At 37.4% G+C, this 16,773-nt stretch overlaps 1 long non-coding RNA gene across 2 annotated transcripts in view; it reads right to left on the bottom strand.

Moving 5' to 3' along the window:
• Positions 1 to 16,773, bottom strand: part of LOC150046030 (uncharacterized) — a 63,205-nt gene that overhangs the window by 10,177 nt on the left and 36,255 nt on the right. Inside the window, exon 4 of one of the 2 annotated variants that reach the window (XR_016532715.1) lies at positions 15,229 to 15,986. The exons of the other annotated variant lie outside the window; for it this stretch is intronic. This is a non-coding gene — a long non-coding RNA (uncharacterized LOC150046030). Of the gene's footprint in view, positions 1 to 15,228; positions 15,987 to 16,773 lie in introns of those variants that run through there. 2 annotated transcript variants of the gene reach the window in all.

The raw sequence follows: 16,773 nt of genomic DNA, 5'->3' as shown, positions 1-16,773 counted from the left end.
AATCATCATTATGACTATCCCCTACTCAGAGTTTGATATATGACAAAAGGTGTTGTGTGTCTCCTACATTCCCATTAGAGGTTGTAAAGGTGGAAGATGCCTAAAGAGGATGCAGAACCCAGTGCAACAGCAATTCCTGACTGGAAAAGTACCAGCATGGGACATGCTAGTCTCAGAATATAGAACTCAGAAATCAAGAGTACACTGGAAACCCAGGAGTGGGAAGAATGCAGGTGAGTCACTCAACCTGAGGTTAAGGAAGCAGTGGTCAGATGATAAGAGCATTACTGATATTAAATAGGTCCTATTGCATCCACTGGGAGTGTATGCAGAGTAGAGTCCTTTTCATAGTTTATTGTTCCCATAGTCCCATCACTAGGAGTTAGAGATGGGAAGTCTTCAGCCATCTCGTCTTGTTTCTCAGGTCTCCAGAACTGACCCTCAGTGCTCTCTGTTTTTGTCTTTGTCTCTGTCTCTGTCTCAGTTCTTCATGTGCTTGTCACTGTCTACATCTGTGTCTTTCTTCTCTTTTTCTCCCTTTTACACACACACACACACACACACACACACACACACACACACACGTGTGTGTGTGCGCGCGTGCACGTCTTTCTCAGATAGGGAATATGACATTCTGGCGATAAAGTAATGCTGTTCCACAGGAGAACTCTCCTTAGCTCTTGAATATTAATAGTTGCTTCCTTTTCATAAGTGAAGGTGAGTCCTATAAAGAGCTGAATCCTGCTCATCAAAGGTACCATAATGGAAGTGGAGGAGCAGAAGTTTGTGTAGTCTCCATGTAATCAATGTAATAGGGCCTGGATTACACTATATTATTGTCATATTTCTTGTGGTTTAAATCCCTCCTTTGGATTTATCCTGGAATTTGGCTTTCTGGAATCTTCCATGTTTGCATGAACTTGTTACTCAGCAGAAAAGCTGTTAGATATAAGGTCTGGTGCTAATAAGGTGGGTGCTAATAAGGTGGGTGCTAATAAGCAATCAAGACTATTTGAGCAGGTATATGTAGGACAGGAATGCAAAATGATGAAGAATTCCCTTCTTCAGTTTGAACATCATTTGCCATATCTCTGAAGTCAGTGCTTTCACGTGATGCTGGCTTGGCCAAAGCCTCTTCACAGCCACCATTTTCAGTGACTCCTCCAAACTCCTACTGCTCCCCTGTTTCTCTCCTAGCCACTCATGTTGCATAGGGGTACATCTAGCTGCTGTAAAGCCTACAATAAACAATTGGGGGAAGTCTCTTTAGGAAAAATTAAAAGTGGCTAATACAAAACTGGATATGAAATGAAGCAGGAAGTGTGGCTCAAGTGGTAGAGTTCTGTCTTTGACTTAAAAAAATCATGTCTCTCTCTCTCTCTCTCTCTCTCTCTCTCACACACACACACACACACACATTACATATGAAGATAGAAATCTACTTAAAATATAAAATACCACTGAACCACTGCGAAGTGATACTCATTAGACATTATCTTGAAAATGTGGATGAGTAAGGGAGGGAAAAACTGAGAGAGAGAGACATTGTCCCAAAAGAAATGGGCTTATTTCCTCAATTATGTAACTGTAACCCCTCTGTACATAACCTTTATAAAAACAATAAAAACTGAAGGAGAAAAAAATAAATAAAATATAAAATACAAAAAAATCAAGTCAGTCCATGTCTATAACCTCAGCTACTCAAAAGACAGAGATTGAAATGATTATGGTTTGAGGTAAAGGCAGGCAAAAAAAACCCAACAACTCCTCAAATAAGCCTGGAGTCATAGTACACATCTGTGAAGCCAGCTATGTGGGAGGTCAAAGGAAGACGGGTCATTGTCTGAGGCTTTCCCTGGGCAGAAGAGCAGGACCCTATACGAAAAATAAACAAGGGCTAAGGTTCAAGTGGTAGAGTGTCTGCCCAGGAAGCATGAAGCCCTAAATTTGAAACCTAATAATGACCCCCCCCAAAAAGATGAACAAATAGAAAAAAGTCACCATCTAAAAAAACTAACATTTCAATAGTCACAGTTACTAATTATATTTTTACTACATTCTGGTTTTTGCAAATGTTTCCAAATGTAAAACCATATAAAAACATCTATAGGGTTCTCCCAGAATATTGGAAAGAGCTCATGTTAAGTGCAGCCCACTGATACTTGAAGTTTGTTCATTTTATGGAAAGTTTGCCTCTGCTTTTAACTCTCTATTATAAGATTTATGTATTCAGCTAATTGTGCCATAGATATATTCAAGAGCATTTTTACATTTCTACTTCCTGATAGAGTTCCCACATAGAAGTTACTATGTAATTTCTGTTGCATTAACTAAGGAAACCATATATATTAATGGTCAAGCAGAAAAGCTTTATCTTTACCCCACATGCTTATGTGTGCAGAGAAATTCCAGGTAGTCCACCTGAATCAATAACAAGTATGCTTCTACCTGCTTTACTCATTCATCTTCAGTTTCTTCCATGTATCTCATCATCAGAGAGTTCTTGGTGAGGAGTCTATAAGAGTCATTGTTTATTACTTTAAAGAATCCTAACATCTTCTTAGTCTGACTGAAAATAATAATTACAGTCAGAGATTGATTTAGTGATGATAGGCCATGAAATGTTATGTTAAGATGCATAAAATGAAACTACATTGTTTGTGGAGGAAAAGCATCATGCTCACTTACAGGATAATAACATCCCATTGAAAAATCACCACCGGTTTAAACCCCTCCAACCAATGTAATCATTCTTGCTTGCCAGTCATCTGCTCACTTGCCCAGCTCTCTGCAACCCTCCACTGTCCTTCTACCAGTTGCCATTTAGCTCCTACCCAGGCTAGATTCCAAAGTACATTATTTCAACTATTTAAATAATTCTCTGGAGAAATCCTGTATGTTCCTTTGGGTCTTGTACTTTCACTTTTTCCCCCCACAGTGTTCACTACTGGGACAAAATGTACACATAAAAGTGGTCATGATGAAATACAATACAAAGGCATTCTCTCTATCCCCAGTGGTGCTTGCTGCTGGTCATTTTGTGTTTGTCTTTGTCATGTAAGCTTTTGTTCTGTACTGAGTTCCTGTAGTTTAGATGTCCTTTGTCCTCAAGGGCTCATGTGCTGAACTTGGTCCCCAGTGTGGCAAGGGTTGAGCTGATGGAACCTTTAGGAAGTGGCACTTAGTGGAAAGCAGTGAAATCTTAGGAATGCCACTTTCATGAATCAATTAATTCTGCTCTCTCAGAGTGAGTTGGATCACGACAGAAATGAATTAGGTTTGGGTTTTGTTGTTGTTTGTTGTAGAGCAGATTGTTATAAAATGAAACTGCCCTACATGTTTGTTTTACCTGCACATATTGCCACACAGCAAGGATACGACCTCACCAGGATGCTGTTTGAACACTTTTGCCACCAGAATCAGCAGGCAAATAAACCTTTTTACTTTATGTTACCTAGCCTTGGGTATTTTGTTATGGTAGTAGTTTGCATGTTTTTGGATTTCGGTGCTAATATATAGAATTGTTTTGAGAGTTAAATCACCTTGTGCAAATGAGACCATTTGCTGTACAACGTTTAACAGTTTTTCTTCTATTTTATGATATTTTTGGATTAATCTTAATCTTTAAATTATATAATATTCAGTTTTGTTTGCATGCATTGCAATTTATTTATTCACTCTTCTCTTGATTGATATTTAAATCGTTTCTAGACTTTACCCATTATGAGCACTGCAATAATCATTCCATTCTTACAGAAACATTTTTGCACAACAACCAATATCAGGACTGGCATGTAGATATACAGGGTAGATATGTTTCATCTTTACTAGATATTGTCAAATTTTACTCTCTAAATACCTTGGAAAAATAATTTCAGCAGAAATACTAGAGAGTTCTTTTAACTCGACATCAAGACACCAGTTGGTATTGTCATACTTCAAATATTTTGCTAATCTTGGGATATAAAATGACAACTTATTTTTAGTTTGCATTTGTCTGATGACTAGAAAAGCTAGAAAATTTTTCATATGGCTCTTGGCCAAATGAAATTGCCATATAAACTATATGTTCCATAACTTGCTATCTACTATAACTTGGTCTATTTTATTGAGCCCCTTCTTTCTTAATTTTGTAGGGAAGACTCATATATGCTGGCATACTCATATAAACCTTTGTTTGGTTAGGTTTATGTATTGTAAGTATATTCTTTCAGTCTATATTTTATCTGAATGCTCTTTATATTAATCTTTTAAAAATTTATTTATAGGCCGGGAGTTTGGCCTAGTGGTAGAGTGCTTTACCTAGCATGCACGAAGACCCGGGTTCGATTCCTCGGTACCACATACACAGAAAAAAGCCAGAAGTGGTGCTGGGGCTCAAGTGGTAGAGCTCTAGCCTTGAGAAAGTCCAAGAACAGTGCTCAGGCCCTGAACTCAAGCCCAAGACTGGCACAAATAACAAAAAAAATTATTTACATGAAGTTAGATCTACCCATTATTTCTATAATTACTTCCATATATTGTTTAAAAATTCTGTCTACCTTTAAGGCCTTTATGTCTGATGTGATGTTATAGATATTTAAAGTGTAGCTGTACATACTTGATTTTTAACCCTTCTAGGTGAATGAAATAAAACTTAAATTTTTATTTTTCATCTTTTTTCTGTTGGTAACCAATTGCCTCCACCAGTAAGCGTCATGTCATTTATTGCTCTATAACATACCTTCTGAAAGGTGGGGAGTTTCCTTCTCTACCTTGGATAAAAAGCTTCAGTTTCACTTATCATCTTGCTGTATCAGTGCCAAAGTCTCACAAATTTACCATCACCATTTTATAAAAATTATTTTCTTATCCACCTGATCCTCAAAAACAAGTTTGAGTTTTTTTCTTTTTCTCTAGCATAGAAATATTAAAGCTAAGTATAAAATTCTCTTTAAAACTCGGATGGAATTTCAAACAGAACTGTATTGAATCTATAAATGGACAACTATTAACTTTGAAGATGGAGAAGGTGCCATGTTTGCCTTAGTAAGGCTTGTTATTTAAAAAAAAAAAATGAAAAAACAAGCCAGCCCAGTGGCTCACACCAGTAATTCTATCTGCTTAGGAGACTGAGATCTGAGGATCGTGGTTCCAAGCCAGCCCAGACACTGAAGACTGTGAGACTCTTATCTCCAACTGACCACTGGAAAACCAGAAGTGGCGCTGTGGCTCAAAGGGTAAAGTGATAGCCTTGAGCCTTGCCTATATGTCTTCTGGGTTTTTTTTAATCAATCTTACTAACTTGTACATTGAGGGTAGACCTTCTAGAACACTGTAGGACAGAAGTGGTAACATGAAATAGCATTATCTTGTCCCCGACTTCAATGGTAGTTTCATCAGTAAGCAGAATTACTGTAAATTGTAAGTATTTGGGGAAGAAGATTCTCTTCTATCCTTAGTTTATGAAAATTACTTTTAAAAATCATGAGGAATGCCAATTTTAAAGTATCACATGCATTCCTTAATCTTTTAATGTAGCATATTATATCAAAAGATTTTGAAATCATCTCTTGATATTTTACAAAGACCCAATTTGAACATACACACCACTGTATTTAACTTACTATTTTGCTTAACAATGGTTTACTTCTGAACTCACAGAGAAAGTGAATTTACAGTTCTCTTTACAGTTTTTCCTCTTAGACCTAAAGATTATCCTGGATTTGAAAATGAACTGGGTAGCTTTTCCTCTGTTCTAGTACCTTGAAATAATAACTGCAAGTCAGAGACTATCTATACTTTGTAAATAGCAAATCTAACTGTAAATTCGCCAATACCTGGTGTCTTTTTTAGTTTGACTAACTTTTTTTTAACAACGAGACTATTTATATAGCCCAATTTTACATTAAGCTAATAAAGAAAATTATTTTCTATGAAATTTTAAATTGAGGGCATAAACTCATTCATAGTAATTTTTTCAATTTTTAAATTTTCCTATCTGGCCAGGTGCCAGTGGCTCACAACTTAATTCTGGTTATGAGCCCTGGAGGTTGAGGTTCAAAGTGAGTCCAGGCACTAAAGTCTGTGAGACTCCATGAACTGGAGGCAAGGTGATAGAGTGCCAGCCAAGGGGAAAACATCTGTGTAAGAGTTTAAGGGTTCAAGACGCTGGTGTACATTCCTTGTACACAATCCTTTCTACAATATTGCCGAAGTGTCATTCTTCAAGTATGACTCCTCCTCTTCCTCCTGGAATTTTTGAGGCTTGCTCTGCTCTGTCCCCAGTGTACCCTATGGAACTGAGTGGTGACTAACTTGATAACACACTTTTAATTGGCTTCCTTCCCTTCCCTTTATCATGTTTCCACTTCCCTACTGGTGTTTCCTGGCATCACATTTCAAATAAAAAACTACCTGCCCTTGAATTCTTATACCCAAATTCGCTTTGGGAACAAGAAAGCAAGACAATTAGCTTTTCTATGTAAGATTTTTATTAGCGTATTGTGACAACTCCATACATACAATGTACCCTGATTATACATGTATCCCTACATTTAGTTGACAGTTGGCTTTCTTTTGGCTGATATGTTTATGTACTGTTGTTCCTCATTGCTTATTATAATTTTTATGTAGGGTTGTTAGGCTCTACTCTCATGAGATGTACAGAGATGGCTTGTTAAAAAAAAATCTGATCTGAAAAGTTTTGTCTGTTGAAATTTTAATTTCGAAGTTTCTATTCCCATACGTCAAACCTAGCCTGAAATCTAGCTTTGTACGGCTTGCATGCTAAAAAGAGTTTTACAGATTTAAAGGTTTGCAGAAACTATATGTATGTAATCTAAAATGCCTAAAATATTTATATCCAACAAATATAGAAAACTCGCTCCTTTGCCAACTCCTGGCTTAATCTACTTATATTTGTTATGATTGCTGACATTGCTAACAGTTACCTTTCATTTTCTTCTTTGTTGCCTTCTATGAATTTGATCATTTTTTTTCATATATTTTTATTGTAATTAATAGAAGGGTTACATGATATTTGCCAGATAGATGTTGCATTAATTCCCATACATTGATACCCTTTCACATGTCTTGGTCCCCATTTCCCTCCCCCTACCCCCACCCAAATTTGATCATTTTTTAACCTTTTTCCCTTCTTCATTTATTTGGAATCTACTAAGTCTGTTCTTTGGTGATTATCATTAAAATGTTGAACCATAGTCCTACATGGTGTGTGTGTGTGTGTGTGTGTGTGTGTGTGTGTGTGTGTGTGTGTGTGTGTGACTTTTTTCTTTGCTGACATCTGGGCTTTAAATCAGGACCTGGTGCTGTACCATTTGAGCCAGTCCTCCTGTCCAGATTTTTGCTGGTTAACTGGTGAGGAAGTATAGCAGACCTTTCTGCCAAGCCCAGCTTTAATGTGCAATCTCCTAGTCTCAGTCTCCTGAGAAACTAGGATTGCAAGTGTGTGCTGCCAGTAGCTGGCTTTTTTAAAGCAAAGTCTATCATGCTCTTAGGCATTTCAATCTCTTCGTACTGAACATTTCAAATTGTTCTTTAGTGCTTCAATTTTTATCACATCAAAAATTATTTGATACAAGATAGATCTTGTATTTGTATCAATGTCTGGATTCACTGTTATCTTGGATTTCATAATTTCCTGGTTTTTTTGTTAAAGTATATCCTGTAATGAGAATCTGTAATAGCTTAGCAGTAGAACTCTTTGTATTTATGAAAATGTCTATGTATTTTAGTAGTTTGTAGAGTACAAAATTCTAGACTGAAGGTTAATTTCAATTACACATTACTGTTTTCTTCCATCTCTTGAAATAATCATGAGTTGGGTAGTCTATTGGGTACCCAAGAGTATGGGTACTGCCACTTATTTATAATATTGCATTATATATTATTGTAATATTATTATATTATATTATTGAAGTTTTTCTCTTATTCTTTTTTTTTGCCAGTCCTGAGCTTAAGCTCAGGGCCTGAGCATTGTCCTTGGATTTTTCTCAAGGCTAGAACTCTACCACTTGAGCCTTAGCACCACTTCTGGCTTTTCCTAAGTATGTGGTACCAAGGAGTCGAACCCGGGTCTTCGTGCATGCTAGACAAACACTCTACCACTAGGCCAAACTCCCGGCCCTCTCTTATTCTTGATGCACTCCAATTTCACAATTTGCTAAACAAATAAGAAAGCATACAAAAAATACCTTCCAGAAAGTTTTCTACATAACCATAAACCATTCTCTAGGTAACCATTATTATCTTCTAATATATTCTTTACTTGTCCTCTTCTTCTGCATTGTTGCCTTTGTTAGGGTAAAAACTTTATGTTCTTAGTCTTTTAGGTATTTTGAGGAATATTTCCCAACATGTAGTATCCCCAACATGTAGTATCCTAAATGCGTGTTGAGTGAATGGTAAGCTCATATATTTTATTTCAAAATGCAGATCAATTTAAAATTGAATAAGAGAGATATACATACAGTTCCAAGTATATTTTGGCCTAAAGGGACCATAGGCATTGAGGATTGCGCTTGTCATTAAAGACAAGAGAACAAAGTGGGCAATGCCACAAGTTGGAGGATTTATTTGCCCACATTATAGGAAATTGTGGAAAGATCAGAGAGCAAAGATAGCCAAATGCCTGACAGTAAACTAACCACTATTAGACTAGGCCTGGCTTCTTAGATACAAACACATAAAGCATGTGGTAGGTTGCCAGTATGTAACATCCCGACTACTTTGGGCTCCTTACCTTGGTAGCCAGTCTTTCACCTTCTGGTCTGTACAGGTCTAGCCTTTCAGCCTCCTCTCTTACCACTGTAACAGTCTACAGCCTGCTCCAGCTAATGTAGACTAATACTTTCCTAAACTATATACCCTAAAGTATATTTCTTAAATATATTTATATATTTCTCCAAGATTTAGCCTATTCCTTTTCTTCTTTGTAGAATATTCTACCTTCCCTTTAATACTACCTACTACTTCTCCTTCAACTTAAACACGGACACTACTGGAAAATGTTTCTATATGTTTACTGATGTGGTCCAGCATGTAGTAAACCTAACACTATGGTTATTCTCAGTATAGTCATTGATACGTGATATGCAAACAACTTCGGAATAAATGAATGAATGAAATGAATGAATGAAGGTGACAGATCCAAGAAGAAAGTTGGATCACAACAGCCTTATGGAAGCATAATTATACAATTGATTGAGTCTCAACTCCATTGAAGAAGGGGACATGTTTGTCTCCACTGGCAAGACAGGCTCAGGAAGTCTGGGAGGTTTTGCTATCACAACAGAGGCGTGTTAAGGGCGAGGCAAAGGCAGGATAAAACCATCAAGCATCCAGAGGCTGTGTTTAGAAATTCCAGTTGTTCCTTCCCTGCACTCTCCCCTATCCCTTCATCAATGTCCCAACTAATTGCTCCAAATGCCTGCACCCCTCCTCCTCTTTCTTATTACAAAACGCCCGCTTTCTGGGCTTCCTATTTGGGGGGATTTTAGGCCCCAATTAATGCAGAAGTCATTTGAACTGCAGGATGTGCTGAGATTCTGTTCTACTAGTCTGAGCTTTATCTGGAGTATCAGAAAACCTCCCAGGAAGAGGTAAAAATCAGCCCGAGAGGCAATGAGGTGTTAAGAGGCTGTTATAATTCAGTAAGGGCCAATCTTTAATGCTGTACAAATCATCAAATACATATATAGTCTCCAGCAACTGGAAGCCATCATTACTCTTTCAAGCCAGCTATTCTCCAGGGCTTTGTCCTTTGTAATGGAAGGAATACCTAGAGATTATATCTTTTCAGTCCTACATCCTCAGACATCTATACAGATGCCAATAAAGGTACTCATTTCTCCTACAAGAACCCCATTGTGACAAAAGTATGTTTGGGTATTGCCTAATGTACTCATAATAAATATATACAGCCATAAAACATAGCAAACGTCCTGGTAGCCTGTTATTTGCAGTAATTGTAGATTATGAGTGGACATTTTTAAAGAGAAGCTTACAAGTTAGTTGTACTTTCTGGTAGTAATTACCTCCCACAAACATGACTCACCTCGGCAGCTTAAATGCAAGAGTTGGGTGTCCCAAAATCAACAGTCTTATAAATAAATCTCTGAATCATGAACTGAATGTATAAATGTTTAAATATTTCTCCCTGATCTCAGAAACAGTTTTAGAGTTGATATTTTATATAAGAATTTAAGTACAAAGAAAGATTCTGGAAGTCTTTGTACACAATGTGAAGCTTTCTTCACTTTGGAAGTCAACAATTTTTCTGCAGGACCTGAACTCCAGCCAGTTAGATGTACCTTTTCTTCAATTCAGAGGGCTGGTATTCATTCTGACACAATGTATTTGTTTCATTTTTATAATAGTGCTGGTCGGGTCCCCTTTTATAGTAATGTAGCAATATCGTGCTTCTGGATAGGACTTCCTTGGCTTCTCCTGGTTGGTAGGACATATGACTGACAATCTGTGGATGTATCAACAGGCAATAATGTGAGAGCAATTCATGTCAGAGGAGATATCATTTTTTTAATGCTCACTCAAAGGTATTGTATGTTTCAATGAGCCTTGGCTTTCTAATCAGTGAAACTTTTCTCTTAAATATGAAAAAGCATACTCTAAAATTATTAGCAGAGCTGTATTGCTGAACTCATCCACCCACACAACTCTTTTTTTGTATGTCTCTCACAGTGAAGGGAACTGTATTGGAAGTCTGTTCTATTCTCAATGTATTCATGTATATCAGTGTAATATTAAATCACCCATATAGATCTAAGAGCAAAATGGAGAATCAGAACTCTACCATATGTGTTTAAAATATAAAATTACATGAACATCTACCTCTATTTTTTCCTCCCCATTCAAAATAGCCATATGTTAGCAAACTTATCACAAACGCTCCAATATGGTTGGTGTCCAAAGAGAATAACTTCTGTGGAAAGTCTTTGTCAGTATTTTTCTGAATTTGATGTCTGTTTTGTTCCTACTAATTTTCATATCCCCAGCTGCTCTTGTTGAATTCCCATCTCTTGGAAGGACCCAAAGAAATACAAGTTCCTCTGTGGCCATAGGGAAAAGTTCTGCCAAAAATACTAAACTCCTGGTGAAGGTCACCAAAAACTACAAAACAGACTAACTGCAGTAAATAATAAAGTTGGATGTCAAAATGAATCATCTATTACAATGACATTTCATGGAGAAATTGGATGCTGTATAATGACATGAGAATATCTAGATATGCACGTGCATAGTAAGATACAGCTCTTACAGGAATTCCCATTTACACAAAAGCAAACCAGGAGTTTACGGAATCCCAAGAGAATTGCTGTAACACGTTGTTGGTACAGTTGGTTACACATACTAGACCCTTTGCATATGGCTTGGTATCATAGACCCAGAAAGCTATCACTTGGCTCCTACTAAAAGTTCTTTGAATTGGAGAGGAAAACTAGGATCCAGTGAGAACATTTTCTTGACTGCAAAATGATCTGCTGTATTCATTTTCAGTAATACAATGTCAAATGGTGGACCAAGTTCTTTTCCCCCCTCCTTCTCTAGGGTCCCTCTCTCTCCTTTCCCCCCTTCTCTCTCTCTGAAAGAGCAGGTGTATATGAGGGGTTTTTTATGCTGTTGTTTTTAGTATTTTTTTTTAGTATTTTGTCTGGTCCAGGAAGTTTGAGTTTTAGGGAGTGGGGAGAGTAGCCATTCTCAATCCACTTTTTGAACCACAATAAATTATTGATAAAGAGGGAGCCCTTAAAGGACTTTAAAGGGGATCTAAGAACAGAACTTGCACTGAGACAGATCAGAGGGACTTAAGAGAGCCTAGAGGATGCTAACTGACCCTCCAATCCTCAGGATTTTTTAACCAAGGAATGAATGGACTCTCTTTCTCCAAAGGCAGTAACAAACACCTCAGAGTTTTAAAATTGTATCAAAGTGCCCTTGTTTATTTAGTCTTTAAATTAGGCTACCAAACACTAGTGATTCTGTCAGGAGATAGGAGATGGTTCCCCTCTTAACAATACACAGTTCTTTTGTTACATTAGCCTAAGGAGGAAGCCAATCAAAGAGAATTCCTTTAAAAAGAAACACATGGAAGAACTCTCTTGTAAACATCGCTGCTAGGTTCTAGAATGGTAAAAGTACACAATAGCAAGACATGCACGGATTCCAAGTGTGCATTCTCTCTGGATCTTGTTGGATATTTCCAGTCCCATCTGTCTGACTCCAGTGTGAACTCTACTGATGGTCCAGCATTGGTTCTGGCTGACACTTGCCAAACCCTGTCTCATTCGGACACCACACAACATGGAACCCACTAGTTCCCCTTCCCCTGTGTTCAACTTCCCCTGTGTGGTGTGGACCCCCTTTGGAGTAAACTGGTGGGATGTGAGAGCCACTGGGTAAAAATATCCCATTGTGACCCTGGGCTCATACTTATCTCCTCCCATCTGAGGAGTCATGTAGAATATGAACCAATTAGTCAACAAAGACAAGTTCAATTGGCTCTCATTCCTTTCCTGCTTTAAATCACCATGCCACCTGGGATTCTGCAATTCAACAAGTTTATACCCTTTGTCTCTTCTTTCTGGAAGACATAGTTTCCCTGGGGAGGGGAAAAATATGTTGTTGGTCATCTGAAAGAAAACAAGCCATCACAAATAGTGGAGAATTGAAATCACTAGTGGTAACAAATGTATCCCTGTGGGGGAGAGGTTGTTAGTGAAGGAAGCTGGGCCTATGTGGGAGCAAAGGATATATATGGAAAGATCTCTCTACCTGGCAATCTTTCTTCTTTGAAACTACAATTACTCTAAAAATAGTCTTGAAACTGATAAAGACTCTTCTACATATTAAAACATTTAAAAATGTAACAATGAAATCTCACTTTCATTCAAAGAGAAACTTGGCAGAAAATTCATGTGCTTACAAAGGTAGGGCTTATAGTATTTAGTTTTCCTGACTAATCTCTAATCTTCATAAAAAGCCATACAAGAGCAGGTATCATTCCTGTCATTATTTTATAAATTAAAAATAAGCAAACCTGAAGCCTAGAAACAAAAAGGGATTTGAACTTTTTCATAAAAGAAAAAGTAAAGTAATATTTAGTGGCAAATTTCTAAACTTCTAGGCCTAGCCCCTTAAATCTAATGGGAGATTGAGTACATCATGGCGGCTGACTACCAAGAAACCAGCAGATGCTTGGCCAGGCCTAGAAGAATCTAAGCCAAGATTATTTTGTAAGTTACATTGTAAAGCTTTAAATTAATCCATGTCCTTTCTATATGTGACTGTTATCTTATTTAAAACTAAATGGAAACAACGAAGTTAATGTTAGAGTTCAAGAGTTCCAACTTCAAACATTTACATAGTTTTTAAATTTCCTTATGAGCCCCACACAAGGCAAAAACAATAATGGTAATAGTAATATTATCTACTAACTTGAACTTGATGAATTTTCATGTTTGAGTAGAATCTATAACCACAGTCAAGATCTAGAATATTCCTATCACCCTCAAGTCTTCAGGTCTCTGGCCACAGGTGACCACTGACTCATTCTAATATGGTTTTAGTTCTCCAGAAGAATCACACAGCCTGCATCTTTTTTGACTGACTTCTTTTGTTCAACATACTTCTTTAGTTGAATATAATGCATCTTTGCAGTTCATGCAGTAGTTACCCATATATGGGTAACAATTATTAGATAAATGTATATATATGAAACTATATGTTTGTTGGTATATATTATATACAATATATCACCGAAACAAATTAAATTCTGTGCTGACAAAATTGGATCAAAGCAATTCATAAGTCTACTCTGAATTCCTTGGGAAAATTAGCTGGGTAAAAAATTATAATTTACTTTTAAATTTTTATATAAGCATTTAGCCACTGCAATTAACATTTTGAGCTAGGCCAGGTATTTTTTTCCAGCAGAATAAAATTAATAGGATTATATATTTTTTTACAGATATAGTTTCAAATGTTGTATCAATGCCCTTAGATAAACTACTTCTGCTTTGATCTTATTTCCTCTGATGTGAAAGCTTTGGAGAAAAGACTAGTTTTGTTGTTATTGTTGTTCCTTAAAAAGAGAAAACCTGAAGGACTATAATAGAGCCTAGATGTCAATATATAACTTTTGGAGCGCTAGGGCAGCTCAAGTCCATGTTTTAAATGTCCCCCAAACGCCCATTCATTCCACACTTGGTCCTCACAGTGACACTATTGGGAGGTGATGGAACTTGGAGAGATGAAGCCTAGTGAGACAGCCTTAGGTCATTAGGTATGATCTCACATGGGGATGGTAGGTCCAAAGTCTCTTCCTCTTTCTATCTTTTGTTTCTTGGTTCATAAAGTATGTAGTGTTGATCCACCATGCATTCCTACCACCATGTGCCGCCTTGTCGCAGTCAAGGGGCCCAATCTGTAATATACTGGACCCTCTAAAGTTGTGGGCCCCAAATCACCCTCTACAGAGAGTTCTCACCAGACCCCTGAACACTTGGTAGTAAGAAGACAGTTACTATTTCTTGAGATCAAACTAATCTTCAGCAACTACACTGTGTGTACTCCTGATTAATTTACTGATTTTCTAAGTCTAATAATATTTTTATCTTAGCAAATCAATTTCTTCCCTCGGTAGGTGTTATTTTAAATATCATAATTGATTAGCATCCTTTCAGTTTAATAAACTCTAAATGTTATGCCCGTATTGCACTTACATCAATATCTCAAAACTACTCAGAATTTAGGTTAATGAAAAATCACTTATGGCCATTTACCTAGCTGGCATGTAAATTGAATGTAGCCACCCATCACTACAACGTTGTATGGAATTATTAAAATTGCATTCCATTGTATTAAAATAGTTATCCTAGTGTGAATTTTAAGTGGAGTGTGTTAAATCACATCCCCCTACATAATTTCTCCTCTTATTAAAAAAAAGAGCCTTAACATACTATTATTTGAAATAGTGTTTCAACAAATAATGCTTGTTCACCCTAGAATAAAAACCAGAATAGCTGTTTGACATTTAGAATTGGAAATGGAAAATTCTTTTTACTCCCTCTGCCCACCTTTTGGAATTGCATTTTTCTTCATATTTTATTTTCCTGTGAGAGACTCAGCCAGCTTTCCTGACTTGGGTCACAGGGACTTGGAAAACTATTGTGTAACATAATAAATCACCGTGAAAAGGATTTGCCTGGGGGTCTTCCTTTATTTGCCTTTGATTCTGCTAGCCCCTTGGCTGAGGAAGAGGAAGAGGAGCACTGTGGAAGGGATGGAAATAATGAAGATATGCTGGAAGAGAGCAACAAGGTCAAGGTGAAAACATCCATCTCCCGTGTCTCCCAAAGCTGTGTTGGTTTTGAGCTGGCTGGGAGGGACAGATCATCCCGGGGTTGGAGGGTGGGGTGGGGGGAGTCCACGCCACCTGGAACTGACAAAAGGGATTAGGAGCAATGATGGGTGGCTGTTGGCTCTCACACTGTCATCTGTATATCTTTGTAGAACCAGATGCTTTCTTGGATTCACCAGATGAATTCCAGGTCCAAGGAGCAAAAGAATCATGGAACAGAGATGCAAGATGTGAGAAATGAAAAGAACTGTGGATGTTACAGCCCTAATATTTGGACACTCAAATTGTTCACATGATTTGCCTGGATCTTGCAAAGAGCAAGTGGCTGAGCTGGGAATCCAAGTCTCATGACCCCAATCCATATCCACGTGCAAGACACAATCCTTATAACAGGGTTCCAGTCCTCAGGCCTTTGTCTCACTGTGGTGTCAGGTCGAGGGCAGCCAGGCCAACAACAGATGCAAATGAAGGCTAAAGGCTAAGGCCTTCTTTGACAGCTTGTTCCGGACTTGTGACCACTGTCTCAATTCCCAAATCTCCAGTTTCTTTCCTCTTTGTTGTCTCTCACCTGGCCAGCAAGGGAGCGGGAAAAGAAAACTCCATGTCCCTAAAGAGGGGATTGATAGAGATTGGGCATAAACAATTTTGGAATTATTCACCCCAGTATGCTATAACCAGTATTGAAATAAACAAATCCAGTTATCATTTCTGAAGAATCTTCTTGTTAGAAAGCTGAATTTCCACGCTACTACCACATCTATCCTTATGGTACCCCACAGGTCTTTTCTAATCCCACAACTCCCATTACAATGTCTTTGGGACCTGCCCTGGGTTAACTATCCTGAGATCTGCCATGTTCATCAGTTTGAGAAGTATTTGCAATGTTTTCTACATGGTAACCAAGCATGAGATTGTCTCACAGCAACATTTCAGTGATCACTTTACATGAATCAACTACAGTACCTTTCTCTCAAGGAGGATTTGTAGAAATGAATTTGTATATTCAATGTTTCTTGAGTTCAAGCAGTATGTCAGATACTTTGTATCTAAAATTAATATATACTTTCCATAACTTTACAGAGTAAGTTCTGATATTATCCCATCTTACCAAGGGAGGAAACGAGTTACAGACGTTCAGTATGATTATTTGTTCTCTGCCACACAACTAGTAACTAGCAGAGTGAGAATCTGAATAGGGACACCTTGGATCCATGCCAGCTTCTTATTAGTTATGTTATGTTACCTTTCACAAAATTAATTTGTCTCCAGTAGTGTGTATGTACATGTGTGCATACAAGTGAATAATGAAGAAAGCATATTTTTATTTTTTTATTTTGTAGTTGTCATTGATTGAGATAGAGCTTCATGAATATAACCTAGTCTGGTTTTAAATG

Source organism: Megascapheus bottae, chromosome 26 (assembly GCF_031878675.1).
Source record: "Megascapheus bottae isolate mThoBot1 chromosome 26, mThoBot2.hap1, whole genome shotgun sequence".
In the NCBI taxonomy this organism is placed as follows: domain Eukaryota; kingdom Metazoa; phylum Chordata; class Mammalia; order Rodentia; family Geomyidae; genus Megascapheus; species Megascapheus bottae.
This window is presented reverse-complemented; position numbering and strand designations above follow the sequence as displayed.